We start from the raw sequence: 15864 nt of genomic DNA on the forward strand, positions 1-15864 counted from the left end.
CCTAAACTTTGAGAAGGGAGCTCAAAAATAGAATGGAGGAAAGACAACTTCGTCAGTAAATGGTGGTGGCAAAGTTGGTTCATTACCTGTAGAAAACGAAAGCTAGATCTGTATATATAACCTTGCACCAGAATCAATTCCAAAACGATCAAAAACCTCACATTCAAAGCAAACACCCTAAAAAACATTACAGAAAAGAATAGGAGAAACTCTAGTGGTATTGGCACCAGCCAAAATTTTCTTAATAGAGACCCAGAAACACAACAAATCAAAGAAAGGTTGGACAAATGGGATTGCATGAAACCGCAGAGCTTCTGCATGGCAAAGGACATTGTTAACAAGATCAATACAAAACCCACAGATTGGCAGAAGATCTTCACTAGGCATAAAATGAACATGGGTCTCATATCTAAAATATACTTAGAACTCAAGAAATTAAATCCCCAACAACAAATCCTCAGAGAAACAACTGCCCAATAAATAAGTGCGCTAAAGACTTAACAAGAATCTAATCTGAAGAGGAAATAAGAATGGCCAAAAGACATATTTAAAAAAAGGCTCAACTTATAAATATGTTAGAAACAATTACAAGAAAGAAAATACAGGGCTGGGAAGGTGGCTCAGTGGTAGAGTGCTTGCCTTGCATGCATAAGGCCCTGGGTTCGATTCCTCAGCACCACATAAGCAGAAAAAGCTGGAAGTAGTGCTGTGGCTCAAGTGGTAGAGCACTAGACTTGAGCTGAAGAGCTGAGGGACAGTGCCCAGGCCCAGAGTTCAGGCACAATGACTGGCAAAAAAAAAAAAAAAAAAAGAAAATACATTTGAATCCTTAATGGGGTTCATTTTTGCCCAAAATCAACTTATCTGACCGTTTCTGCTTGTTTCAGACATATACAAGTTATTGCAAATAAGGGAAACCATGGGACCTGCAATTAGAAGAAAGAAAATACATTTGAATCCTTAATGGGGTTCATTTTTGCCTAAAGTCAAGTTATCTGACCGTTTCTGCTTGTTTCAGACATATACAAGTTATTGCAAATAAGGGAAACCATGGGACCTATGTTTCTTTGGGCCTTTCTTAGTATAATTTTTTCCAAGACTTTCCATTTCCTAACAAATGGAGCAATTTCATTCTAAAAAAAACACAAAAATCAAAAAAAGTCTCAACTTCTCTAGCCAAAAAGAAATGCAGATTAAGACAACCTTGAAATTCCACCTCACCCCAGATAGAATGCCTATAATCAAGAACACGAATAACAACAGATGCTGGAGGGGATGCAAACAGAAAAGGGAACCCTACTGCATTGTTGGTGGGAGTGTAAACTTGTTCAATCACTTTGGAAAGTAGTATGGAGGTTCCTCAAAAGACTCCACATAGTACTCCCCTTTGACCCAGCAAACACACTTTAGGGTATTTACCCAAAGATCACAAACAAGGGTATACTAAAGCTACCAGCACACCTATGTTTATTGCAGCTTGATTTACCATAGCTAAGATATGGAACCAACCTTGATGCCCCTCAGTAGATGAGTGAATCAAGAAAATATGATATATATATCCATATATACATAATATGTATTTATACATATATGTGTATAGACACACACACACACACAATGCTTTTCTATGCCTCCAACAGAAATAATGGCATCACCCCATTTATTAGGAAATGTTAAGACTTGGAGAAATGTGTAATAAGTGAAGTAAGCCAGGCCCAAAGAAACATAGGTCCCATGATCTCCCTTATTTGAAATAACTAGTACATGTCTAGGACAAGCAGAAATGGTCAAAAGCTATGTACATATGACCATATCAGATGATATGAAGTGAAATGAGCCCTAAGACAGGAACTCAAGTGGTTTTTCTCTTTCTTGCTATTGTTTTTAATGTACTATGTGACTTTTTGTTCCTTTGGTATGTTCTTCCCCCAAGGTATAACCCCTGTTTTCACTGTATGTTTTTGCGGTGCCTTGCATCTTGTATATACACTTTTCTAATTTGGGGATAGGACGGAAAAAAACAAAATGCTTAAATAGGGATACAGGCTGACTCATTGTAACAATGAGATGTACAAGACACTAGGTTGGGGGCTGGGAAGGTGGATCAGTGGTAGAGCGCTTGCCTTGCATGCATGAGGCCCAGGGTTCGATTCCTCAGCACCACATAAGCAAAAAGAAAAAAAGCCGGAAGTGGCCCTGTGGCTCAAGTGGGAAGAGCTGAGAGACAACGCCAAGGTCCAGAATTCAGGCCCCACAACTGGACCCCAAAACAAAAAAAAGACACTAGGTTGAAAACGAACTTTACCATTTGAGTGAGGGAGGGTGGGAGGGGTTGCAGAGGTTAGGAGGAAAGAAATGGTAGAGGAAAACCAAAGGAGCAGGTAACAATGCTCCATAGGAAATATAATCATGTAACTGTAACCCCTCTGTAAACTATTTTACAATGCAAAAAGATTTTTTTTAAAAGACCAAGTAGTGCCAACAGTGAAGGAAGAAGCGGACAGGATGTGAAGCCTGTGAGTTCCTGTTCCAACACTAGCACAAGAAAGACAGTGGAGAATGAGGTAGGTGTGTCCCATTAGTGTTGAATTTAGACACCAAGCATGCAACACAACAAACGTTCATCTCAGACATAAAGAGAAAAGGGGTAAGAAAAATTTCAATTCAAAGAACTATGTCAGCAAAGGAAAATTGATCAGTAAAACAAACAAGTTCCCAGATACAGTATTTGAAAAATGGTGAGAGACAGACGGAGAGAAGGGAGACTGAAAGAGATGAAGACACAGGGAGGAAAATATATAAAAAGTGAGAGAAAGAGAGAAATGATGAAAGCTTATGAGTAGGAAACAGAATGAAGCGAGTAAATAGAGAAAAAAAATCTTGTGACGACACGTTAGGAAAAATACAAAGGGCTTTCTAGGAAGACCACACACTATATCATCAAATATTATCAAGTTTTATGTAGTCAAAGACCAGTAAGCAGTCCAAGAAGTATGTATGGAGAGTAATTTAATTACATGTATCTTACTAAGTAATCTCTCACATTTGAAGGTGTGTGTGTGTGACCACACTATTTCAGAAACTCCAGTAAAACCTGTTTAACATAATTCAACATTAATCATAAGGAGGTGATCTCTGACAAGTTGTCAGCAAATGTCCACTTTACATGACAAGTGACTCCCTCAATGGCATTGAATCACCAAACAAGTGTGACTACTTTATCTCACATCAGAAAACTCCAAGCAAGTCTGCCCTCAACTAAGACATTCTATAATCTACTCATTCTAAAAACCATCTTACTCTTGTTTAGGAACATGTTCTTGAAACTGAATATTTTTTTTCTGTTTTAAATCTTGGATAGACTTAGCTTCCTAAAATGGAATGTGAAAAATGAGAAATAAAAAACAACTCACCAGAGATCCTCTCATTCTTTCTTCCTGTTGCCAATGAAGAGAAGACTCTGGACGCATGGCTTAGAGAAAAGGCAATTGACATAGTCAGGAAAGAACCTGTGTGATTATGCCTCAGATTTTCCTGCTCAAAACATTATACATGGAGTGAAAAAGCACAAAGCCTTCTTATGGGAGAAGAATCTTTGATGTCTCAAGTAGAGTATTAAATGCTCCACTGAGGATGACTCCACAGTCCATTAGTTGGTAGACAAACAGTATTCTAGGTTAATATACATACAGAATTCATAAAAACTAAGGTTCCTAAAAATGATTGAATAATTAAAACAAAAATCCACACCTTCAATACCAGTAATTATTAATGAAATACATTTATGGTTGTATGAATTATTTTTCTATTCCTTAAAATGGATCCTAGGACGCCATCGAGCTTTTGCACTCTATCTTATTCATTTATACATTTAAACTCCATGGAGAGAATATAGGTTATAACTCAATACTTTTCCCCAAAATTATACAAGAAAATATATACAATACATATTACTTGTATTATAATATTTCAGTAATGGTTTTCAAATGGCACATTTCCCTGCATCCAAATACTTGGAGAACCCTTGAGCAATAACTTGAAATTTGTCATTTAGCCTACTTTACTTAATCAGTAAAGATTATGTAAATACAGTTTTGAGAAGTCCCTAATGCTCACTTTCCTAAACAATCATATGAGAGATAAAGGGCTTAATAAAGATGTAACATGAAATATTAAGCATAGGAGTGACAGAACATCACAGCTAAAGAACCAGAAGATTAAAATCTTATGTTGCACAAATAATATAAACACAAAATTCTAAGCTGAGGACACCCTAAAATGCAGACTTATAAAAATAAAAAACAAATATCGATATGCTTTTTCTTATATTTATTGCTTGGCTTTTACACAGGAAATGCTACTGTCCAGAGTTTTTATTTTTTTTTTACACAACTACGTGGATTAGAAACTCTTAATGTAAAATAACATAAATTTTACAGTGATATGTATGAAATATGAAAACCTACTCTGTAAACTTCAGTTAGGTCGTTTGTGCTAAGGAACAATATGAATCACTTAAAAGCAACATTTGCACATTCATTTTGGATTGTTCCACATCACAAGAATGGTTTCTTACTTTTAAAAAGTAACAAAGAAATTTCTGTAGGCTAATTATCCATATTCAAATACTCAAAACCACAATTGTTGTAGATTTCAGGGTGGGATATTTTCTTCTTGTTTTGGGATTTAGACTATCATCCTTTAAATTTCAAGTCTTCTAGTTCATATTATTTTATTACAAACATAATCTATATTTAAGAGTTTATTTTGTAACTGGGCTCTGGTGGCTCATGGTTGTAATCTTAGCTACTCAGAAGTCTGAGATCTGAGCACCACAGATTGAAGCCAGCTGGGGCAGGAAAGTCTAAGAGACACTGATCTCCAATAAACTACTAAAAACCTAGAAGTGGAGATATGGCTTAAGTGGTAGAACATTAGGCTGCAACAAAAGAAGTTCAGGGTCAATGTCCACTGCTTGAGCCCAAGAACCAGGTCTAGCACACAAAAAAGAGCATTTTATTGTATTGTATTTAAATTCTATTGAACAATTGTTTTGGAATACATATTTAGGCAGTCTCTCATTTTAAATGATGTAAAATAGGCTCAATAATCTAGTGGAGAAATTGTAAATTGTCAAGAACAGATAAAGTGGAAAACCTCCATGTTAGTAAAATTTTAAGCTAGGAAAATGCATAGGAACTGCAAAGGATAAAAAGGGATCAACGTGTTTCACTAACATATTTTAAATGAATGTTCAAGCTTCATTGACTTCAATTCCCATGAAGATTTTCTTAAGTGAAATAATACTTCTTTGAGCAGGTTGAGACAAAATGGAGAACACTACCTAAAACTTCATTATACGTTACATCTAAAAACCATACCACTTTGAGTAAGACACAGTACTTTAATTTCCTTTTGTAACACTCCATGACAAACACTTTCTTAACTGCAGGTAAAAACCAATGCTATAAGGCTACTATCAGTATATCCACAGGTGAGACATTTGAGAGATCATGTACAAGAATTGATACTGTGAAGAGGCTGAATAAATTAGTAAGAACAGAGATAGATACTTTCAGTTGTGACAATAATTCCTAATCCACAAACCACAGCCCCATGTCCTTTCTGAGAACTAGGCTCTGATTGATTCCTCAGGCAAGTTCATTTCCCCTCCTACTAGTTACTGTTAACCTTCCAACAGCACCTAGTGATTGGGAGTGTTAGAGGAAAGAGTACCACCTGAGTCTTGTGCTCTAGTGAGTAGAACCAATCTTTGATTAAGGCAAGGAAGCTGAAAATATTTTGCCCTTCCTTTACCTTTCTGCCTCTGCTCTGTAGGGCTTGTCAGAGTTGACAAGGTATCCTTCTTCAAACATTGCTTGGCTTCATTGCTTAACAGAAAGTAAAAAAAAAAAAACAAAACAAAACAAAACAGGACCATCACACACTACTGTAATATCTCATTTAGACCTGTTCTTAGTAAAAAGGTGTTGTACAAACACGTGTGAACTAAAGCCAGGAGTACTAAGAAAGCTAACAAGGAAGGAGAAGAGCAGAGACACCTGTAGGAGAAACAACACAGGAACCCAAAAAACAACTGCAATATAAATGGAGTCAAATCAGGCACACACCTCACAATTTTGCTACAATTGTTACCATGCTCATCTTACACCTGGGCAAAGATAGTAAGGTCACATGTGTTAACAGCAGAATTTCACCGTCATGGAAATATAAATGCACACTTTCTCCTATTCTGGAGAACCACCCAACTTGCTGTCAGAATGTTGCAAGCCAGTTTCTGGCACCTGGAGACACAAGGGCTGTGGCAGCACAAACTCTGGAGCCCTGAACAAATCATCAGCCTCATGCTGGAGGAACATGTGGAGGATCAATTTTGCCTTGTGTTTTGCATCCAGCTCACAGTTCCTACCTGTTATTAGTTCTGCAGCCTGAGATCCCTTCAAGTTACACCTCCCAAGCTCCACTGAAGAGAAAACTTCCAGCAGCAAGGCAACGGGAAAGAAACTGGAATTTGCAGGCTGGAACCACCCACAGTGGGTGGGGAGGCACATGCGCAGAAGGATCTTTGTCCTGCTTTTAAAAAAAGAATAAAAAACCTGCACTTTCAAAGTATCTGTGCTGCAACATAGACTACAATTCCCACAATGCATCGTGCCACTCTGAGAGGAAGTAGGTTTCCACCAGTGCTAGGCCCTTTATCTTAGGACTGCAGGGATGCATAGGGAGGTTTTCACCTGCTTTGCATGAACATAGGTGAGTTTTTTTTTTTTTAAATGAAAATCACTGTGTGTCTTCTGAAACATTGTTAGACTATCTGAGAAATGGACAAGTATTGGAAGCATGAAATAAGTTGGCTTTTTAATTCTTAGATCTACTATTTTTTCTTTTATTGTGAAAATACTGTACAGAGGGGTTACAATTACATGGGCAAGATAATGAGTACATTTCTTATAAAATAATATTTCTATGTTCATCCAATGTGTGTGTGTGTGTGTGTACACCCTCATGCACTCATACACACACACACACACACACACACACACACACACATACACACACACACACAGAAGCAGGGACATTGTCCAAGCCCAGTCAAAGGGCAGAACAATGTTCACACCAACCATTTATTGTCCAGTGGTCTTAGATTTTGGGTGAGGGGAAGGGAGTGTTCTGTTACTCCCTGCCTTTTGGGCTAGGCCTATTCCTATCTGGTGACTACTTTGTTTCTCATCACAGACTCCCAAAACTCTCCTAGGGAGTTCAGGGCTGCCACCCCGAAGATCTCATGTCTTTCTGTCCAGCTGTAGGCTTTCTCATTATGGGAAGAACATGGGCTCCTTGGGCAGAGATCATAACTTAGTCACCTTTAGTGCCTTAACCTGAAACCTGCCACATCCCTAGATGGAGGCAGGACACACAGACTTCATTCCTTCATTTTGCAAGCCATTCCTGTGCCACACTACACATGGCAGCATGCGTGATCTGGGAAGGGTCTCAGATCAGCTTCTCTGGACAAAAGCAGATAAATAGTAACAAACAGATATGGAAAAATAACACAGAAAGAAAGACTCTGCAGGCGGAGAACTAAGGATCTTGGTTCAAAGACAACTTGGGTAGGAAAAGTCCCTAGACTTACCTTCAAAGAACCAGCAAATATTCCAAAGTGGGGCTGTGGTTCAAGTGGCAGAATTCCAGCCTTGATCAAAAAAGCTAAGAAACAGTGACTAGGTTCTGAATTAAAGCCTCATTACCAGTGATAGATAGATAGATAGATAGATAGATAGATAGATAGATAGATAGATAGATAGATAGATAGATAGATAGATAGATAGATAGATAAACAGGTTTTCTGCGTACTGGTATTTCACACCTGTAATCTTAGCTACTCAGGAGACTAGGAGTGAGGCAAGAATCATGGTGTGCAGCCAGACAAGGCAGGAAAGTCCATAAGACACTTATCTCCAATTAGATATCAAAGAGCTGAAAGCAGAGCTGTGCCTCAAGAGATACAGAGATAACCTTGAGTAGAAAAGCTGAGGGACAATGTGCAGGTCCTAAGTTCAATTCCCAGGATGAACATGCACACATGCACCTGTGCATACATATACACACAAGCACACACACACACACACACACACACACACACACACACAGAGGAAGATACGGTAGTATGACCATGGGCTGTGGGGTATAGAGGGGGTGGCTAACTGGGAGCCATGTTTTGGGTGTGGTGCTGGGGACAGAACTGGAGGAAGGGTCTCCTACAGGCCTAGGAATGGGGACTTCAGTAACAGGAAGAGCCAGCATCCAAATCTAAGGGAGAACAGCAAACGGGGAGGAGACAGAACTCTCTACACAGTTCTAGATTGTTCTGCAAGGTCCTAGTGTGGTAGGCAGGTGAATGAAAGTTCTCTTCATGCCCTTCATCACTCTGGCTGTTAGTGGACCCCCTTGGTGTGTATGCATACATACAGGTCCTGGGGCTTGAATTCAGAGCCTGGACATTGACCTTGAGCTGTTTATGCTCAAGGCTCGCATGCTACCTTTTGAGGAACATCTGTACTTCCAGCTTTTTAGTAATTAAAGGGAAATGAGTGTCTCATAGCTCATTCCTGTAATCCTAGCTACTCAGGGAGCTAAGATATGAGGATCGTGGTTCAAAGCTAGCCCAAACAGGAAATTCCATGAGACTCTTATCTATAATTAACCACCTGAAAACCAGAAGTGTTGCTGTGGTTCCAAGTGGTAGAGTGCTAGCCTTGAGCAAAAGAGATCAGGAACACCTAGGTCCTGAGTTCAAGCCTCTGTACTGACTCACTCCTACCCCCTGTAATAACTCAAATAAAGAAGTCTCACAAACTTTCATGCTCAGGTTGGCTTTGAACCATGATCTTCAGATTTCAGCCTCCTGAGTAGCTAAGATTAGAGGTGTGAACCACCAGCATCTACCTCACTTGACTTTATCTCAAGACAGCTCTCTACCTCTTGAGACACAGCTCACTTCCAGTTTTTTTTTTTGTTTTTTGTTTTTTTGAGTAACTGGACATAAGAGTCTGTTGGATTTTTCTTCCCAGGTTGACTTTAAACCATCATTCTCTGATCTCAGCCTCCTGAGTAGTGAGAATAACAGGTGTGAGCAATGAGCCCCTGGCTATAGCTCTCTTCTTGGCCCTTTTTCAGTTCCACCAACCTCCCTAGCTTCCTGCCCTGACTTTTCACTCCCTTGCTATCATTGGTGGTGATTGTCACTCCCTCCTATTTTGACTGAGTCACTCAGTCTCTGGTCCCAGGAATCTACTGCAATGCTATTATGATGACTAGGGCAAACATAAGGGAATAAGCCAGGGACAGACAGTATGGAATCTGAGCCTGCTGCCTCTTACATCTGCCAGCGTGTGAGTGATCTTGGGGCTTCTGATAAATGCCACTGCCCTCTTGGAGACCTCCAAGGAGTTAGTTGAATGCCCACTCACTGAAGGCATGCCAAGTCCTGGGGTACAGGGCACTAAGGCTCTTCCTGTTCTCCACTGCCACCAGTGGGACTGTGAGAGGTCATGTCCCTCTTCTGAGCCTTCATTTCCTCCATAGTTCACAGATATTGTCCTTAAACTCTTGCATTCCAATCCCTTCTCCTTTCTCCTGGCTCTTTGCCAGAAGTCTCATACTTATGATTTTTGGGCTTTGCTTTTGGCTAAGCTGATCTGTCTGTTCCCAGCCTGGAAATCACACCATTATAATCATCCTTACTTGGTAGAGAAGAGAATGGGGACTAAAGGTTTGTGATGATGAGATGGGAAAATGGAGACCCAGTCTTTCCACCCCCCTTTTTTATTTTTATTGTGAAAATACTGTACAGATGGGTTACAATTACATGGGTAAGATAATGAGTACATTTCTTATCAAGCATTGTAGCCTCCTCCTTTGTTTTCCCTTCCCATCCTCCCCCCCACCCAATCCTCGCCCTCCCCCCGCCTGCACCAAAGTTGTAATGTTCATTTTCAACATAACGACTTGTACATTTCATTGGAGACCCAGTCTTTGAATGAGGAGTTTGTTAAAGAATATTAAAAACAACCCAGGCAACGGTGGTTCCTGCCTGCCATTCAAGCAACTTAAGAGGCTAAGATCTAAAGACCATGGTTTGAAGTCAGCCTGGGCAAAAAAGCCTGTGAGAGTCTTACTGACAATTAACCAGTTTTAAAAAGTCAGAAATGGAAGTGTGGCTTAAGTGGTAAACACCAGACTTGAGCAGAAAAGCTAAGCAAGAGAACAAGCCCTAGTATCAGAGCACTTGCACATGCACACACACACACACACACACACACACACTAAAATGTGTTTTAAATATTGACTCATAAACCAGCACTTCTAGACTGGTGAATCTATTCTTCTTACAAAACCCTTGGCTAAGGCTTTGGCTTCATCAGCTTGAGGTCCCAGAATGAATAGCATCCACACTGAAGATCCCTAAAAAAGCCAAAGTAAGGACACCTAGTAGGAAATTTTATATCCCACCAGGAAGGTTGAAGACACAGACCACAGTTTGTTAAAATAAATACATAAATAAAAAGGGACCTGGATATTGGTGGCTCATGCTCGTAATCCTAGCTACTTGGGGGGCAGAGATCTGAGGATCATTATTCGAAGCAAATCTGGGCAGGAATGTCTATGAGGTTCTTGTTTGCTTGTTTGCTTTCCTTTTAATTTTTTGCCAGTCTTGGGCCTTAAACTCTAGGCATGGGCACTGTCCCTAAACTTTTGCTCAAGGATTGCACTCAATCACTTGAGCCACAGTGCCACATCTGACTCTTTCTGTGATTAACTGGAGATTAGAATCTCCCGAACTTTCCTGCTTTGACTGGCTTTAAACCCAGATTCTCAGATCTCTGCTTCCTGAGTAGCTAGGATTACAGGTGGGAGCCACCAGCATAGGCTGACTGTGAAACTCTTATCTCCAGTTAACCACCAAGAAAACTGAATGGGGGGGCTGTGGTTCAAGGGGTTGAGTGCTAGCATTAAGCAATAAAACTTCAAGGACAGGACCCAGACCTTGAGTTCAAGGCACAGGACCACACAAAAAATAATAAAGAGGGAAGTAGCAAGGGGTAGTGGGAGGAAAGACTTACCATTCATCAAATACAATAGACTAGAAGCTGACAAGGTGCTGACCCAAGTCACAACCAATCATCTATTTGAGGAAGCACAGTGACAACCAAGTAAACAAACAAATATGTGAAGCAACCATAGCAAGATCAACAGTGCAGGTGAGAGGGCTTTAAAAGGGTCATTATGAGTCAAGTGCTGGTGGCTCACACCTGTTATCCCAACTACTCAGGAGGCTGAGATTTGAGGATCCTGTTTCAAAGCCAGCCCAGGCACAAAAGTCCATGAGACTTTTTTTTTTTGGGGGGGGTCCGGTCGTGGGGCCTGAACTCTGGGCCTGGGTGCTGTCCCTCAGCTCTTCAGCTCAAGGCTAGCGCTCTACCACTTGAGCCACAGTGCCACTTCTGGCTTTTTTCTTTTTGCTTATGTGGTGCTGAGGAATCGAACCCAGGGCCTCAGGCAGGCAAGGCAAGCGCCCTACCACTGAGTCACCTTCCCAGCCCTCCATGAGACCTTTATCTTCAATAAACTACTCAAAAAAGCTGTGGCTCAAGTAGTAGAGCACTAGCCTTACACTCCAGGACAGGGCCCAGGCCCTGAGTCAAGCTCCAGTCCTCAGACTTCAGCTTCCTGAGTAGATAGGATTACATATGTGAGCCACCACAGCAAGGCAACCTTTTATTATATATTATCTCATTTAATGTCCATGACTGCCCCAATAGGAGTGCTCAGTCTAAAAGTATCAGTTCTCATTTACTTTCAGTCAATGATCAGGTCTGTTTTTCCACTGAAAGTAGTCTTGTCTCTGGGAGGAGGATAAAAATCCCAAAAGCCCTTTCCTTTGTTTGGTGCATCCTATATTACAAAAGTGATGAAAGGGGCTGGGAAGGTGGCTCAGTGGTAGAGTGCTTGCCTTGCATGCATAAGGCCCTGGGTTCGATTCCTCAGCACCACATAAGCAAAAAGAAAAAAGCAGGAAGTGGCGCTGTAGCTCAAGTAGTAGAGCGCTAGCCTTGAGCTGAAGAGCTGAGGGACAGCGCCCAGGCCCCACAACCAGACCCCCCCCAAAAAAGTGATAAAAGGGCATGAGATTAAAGCTGGGTACTTAAAGTATTGTGGGAAGCCTGGCCTGGTTTGCAACTTTTATTAAAAAATGAATCCGGGTAGATAAAAACAAAACACACCTCAACTCCAATTTCCTTCAGAGTCCTCTAGGGAGCTAGTTGAAGAGAGGTGAAGGGGAGAGAGACTAAATAATTTCCTTCCTTTGATGACTTTGACTGCTACGCTCAAGCAGTAATTACTGAATACAATAGCTACAATGTACCTAGCTGGGGAAGGTCGTCAGTTTACTTTCCCAAGGTGGAGAAGTATATGAGCTAAAATTTCAGGTCTCAGCTTTACTTAGGCTGCTTGGCTCAGGGAAGAGGCGGAAATTTTCTGCAAATTCTTCTGTCCAGAAAGAGGTCTAGTTTATTCTCAATGAACAGTAGCAGGTGCTGCTAGAGATAAGAATGGAATAGAATAGATTGTGACCTAGGTGCTGACATCCTCCAGAGGGAAGCCCAAACTGAGACCTGCTCTGTAGAGAAATCAAAGAACTAGTGAAGAATGAATATTTTAGGTCAGCAGGCAAGGGAAGGGGTTGCTGAGGTAGAATTTCTGCTCCTGTTCCTGAGAAAATGGAGAGAACTACACAAAGGTTTATTTTTACATGTGTGTGTGTGTGTGTGTGTGTGTGTGTGTGTGTGTGTGTGTGTGTGTGTGTGTGTGTGTATGCATGCCAGGGGGCTTGAACTCCAGGTCTCATGCCCTTGCTTAGCTTTTCCTGCAAGGCAGATCCTCTACCACTTGAGCCAAACCTCCACTTTGAGGTTTTTTGCTAGTTTATTGGAGATAGGAGTCTGTCAGCTTTGTCTGCCCAGTCTGGCTTTTAACAAGTATCCTCAGATCTCAGCCTCCTGAGTAGCTAGGGTTATAAGCAGAAGCCTTCAAGTATCCAGGTCCACACAAAGGTTTAGAGAAGTTTCTAGAGGAGACCAGAGCAAATTTGCAAAGGCCCTACCTGATTTGTTAACTTCTTGGGTATTTATTTAATTAGGAAAACAGCAAGATCAGCCTAACTAGGAGAAAATCAAAGGTGTAATTCGGTCATATCATATGGGCCTCGCAGGCTGTAAGGATTCTTGTGGATTGTTAATGTGAAGGAAAAGTACTGGTGAGTCCCCACAGTTCACCCTGGGTTCTAGCCGCCCCTCTGGCTACTCTGTTACAGCAGTGTGCCCAATACAAAAGAAGTATAATATTAGTCATCGCATCATTCACAGTAGTGGAAAGGTAGGAGCAACCCAAATGTCCATGGATGAATAAACAAAATGTGATCTATGCATCCAATGAAATACTATTCAGTCTTAAAAAGGAATGGCATTCGGACCCATGCTACATGAATGAATCTTTAAAATATTGTAAGTGAAATAAACCAGATATAAAAAATGACAATTTATGTTTCCACATCCATAGTTAAACATAGTAAAAATAAATAAATAAAAGTCAAATTTGCTGGGTACCCATGGCTCACATTTATAATACTAGCTTCTCAGTGGGCTGAGAACTGAGGATGGAGGCTTGAAGCCAGGCTAGGCAGAAAAATCTCTGGGGCTCTTAACCCAATTATACCAAAAAGTCAGAAGTAGAGGTAGGACTCAACAGTAGAATATCAGCCTTGCGCAAAAAAATTCAACTTTGAGTGGAGAATGAGTCGGTCAGTGCGGGTAAGAAAGAGCAAGCTTTCTGGGTGCAACAGCACTGTGGCAGAGTGAGCACACAAAGCCAGCCCTAGGCTGACAAGGAAGGGCAGAAAAGACAGGAGAGGTTTGATTACTTTTATTGGCCAGCCCTGTGGGTTGACCCCAGGGCCTGGGTCCTGTTCCTGACCCTCATTGTGCTTAAGGCTAGTGCTCTACCACTTGAGCCACAGCCCTGCCCTGCTGTTGGCTTTTTCTGAGTCTTTATTGGAAATAACACTTTCATGGATTTCCTGCCAGGCTGGCTTCAGAGATTGATCCTCAGATCACGGCCTCCCGAGTAGCTAGGCATACAGGCATGAGCTACTACTGCCCCCCATTTCATTAACTCTTGTGTGTCATCCCCAGGAATGTGCACTGGAGCCAAGGTGACCCAAGTCTTCAGGGGAGCCCCAGACCCCGGGGGCTGAGCAAAGGCGGGGCTCCGCCACTATCTGCAAAGCCCAAAGACCTCGACTCCAGTGACCACAGAAGCATAGGAGGCAGGGATCAGATCCTGGAGTGCACTCCAACTGCACCAAAATGCACCATGAGCACCAGTGCCCAATGAGCAGGCAGCAGTGGAAAGTGCTATAGAGTCGGAGTGGGACAGCGCCATTGCTGTCTTGGGTTTGGTTAGTTGTTGCCGCTGCCACCACGTGGACATGCGGATGTACTAAGGAGGTCAGGTCTGACTGTCCATATTGGCCACATGGTGATTGTAGAGTCTGGCATCTAGTCTTCATGCTGGGGGAGGAAAACCAACCTCCCAGATGAGAGGCGTGCCCGGATCCCTGGAGGTAGGGGTGGGCACTTGGCTGATAGGTTATTGAACCTGTCAGTCCAATGCCTGGGACTTTGAATTTCCTGTGGATCTGCCCCCTGAGCCCATCTATTTAGGCCAGATGATGGGCGTGTCTGGATCCCTGGCGTGAGCACTTGGCTGATAGGTTATTGAAACTGTCAGACCAGTGCCTGGGACTGGGAATTTCCGTTGGATCTGCCCGGGCTCTGATCTTTTTAGGCCAGGATCAGCTTAAGTCTTGCCCCGTGTGTCTCCCTAGTTGAGTGCTGGGTCCTGTCTCATCTTTGGTCATCATGCCATCGTAATTCAGATCTCCATGGAAGCTGAATTGCCTTGTTGGTATTGGCTTTATTTCTTTCCTCTTTAGCATGTTTGCTAGCTGTGTTATGTGTATTTGGGGGGCTGTGGGCCTTTGTAACAACGGGCGGCCTGCAGCCTGTTAACTGTGTAATAAAGACTCCAGTATTTCATATTCCAGAATGTGGCTTCAGAGATAGCTCACAAAACAGCTAGTGCGGAGCAGGGCTGCAGGGCTCTGAAGGGGCTTTTTTAGGTGGTGGTACTGGTGGCCCTGGTCTTCCTGCCCAATGTGGGGCTGTGGGCTTTGTACCAGGAGAGGCAGCTTGGTGGCACACGTGAGGGTTCAGAAAAAGTGCTGGTTCTAGCGGCTGGGCAGGTGAGTGCCTTGGTCCAGTGCAGCATGGAATAATGCTTTCCCTCTTCTCCAAATACTTTTCTGCTGCCCCTTCTTGCTCCTTCTCCTCCTGTTGGAGTCCTCAGAGGCGGCAGGGGGGAACATTTGCACTTTTCCCCGCTTTTTTTCCCCAGATGGGGCAAATTGAGGATGAAAATGTGTCCACTCAATTGAGTCAGAATTAGAACCCAGGGCCTTTGGTGCCCCAGTCTGGGACTCTTATTTCAAATTTCCATGCTTTACAGTCAGTCCTCCTTTCTGTTGCCCTCTCTCCTCCCCTGACCTCCCAATATTCTCTTTCTGGGGAGAACCCTGTGTCCCAGGGTGTGATGCCTTCTGTAGGACTGGTTCTCTCCTCATCTCTACTCTCCTCCCTCATCTCCCTCCCCCCCCACCTCACCTGATCCTGTTGTTTCTGCTCAGGTCAGTCCCTTTTGCATTTTACCATTTGCACAGGG

This window comes from Dipodomys merriami, unplaced genomic scaffold (assembly GCF_024711535.1).
Source record: "Dipodomys merriami isolate MVZ:Mamm:240054 unplaced genomic scaffold, mDipMer1.0.p SCAF_194, whole genome shotgun sequence".
NCBI lineage: Eukaryota > Metazoa > Chordata > Mammalia > Rodentia > Heteromyidae > Dipodomys > Dipodomys merriami.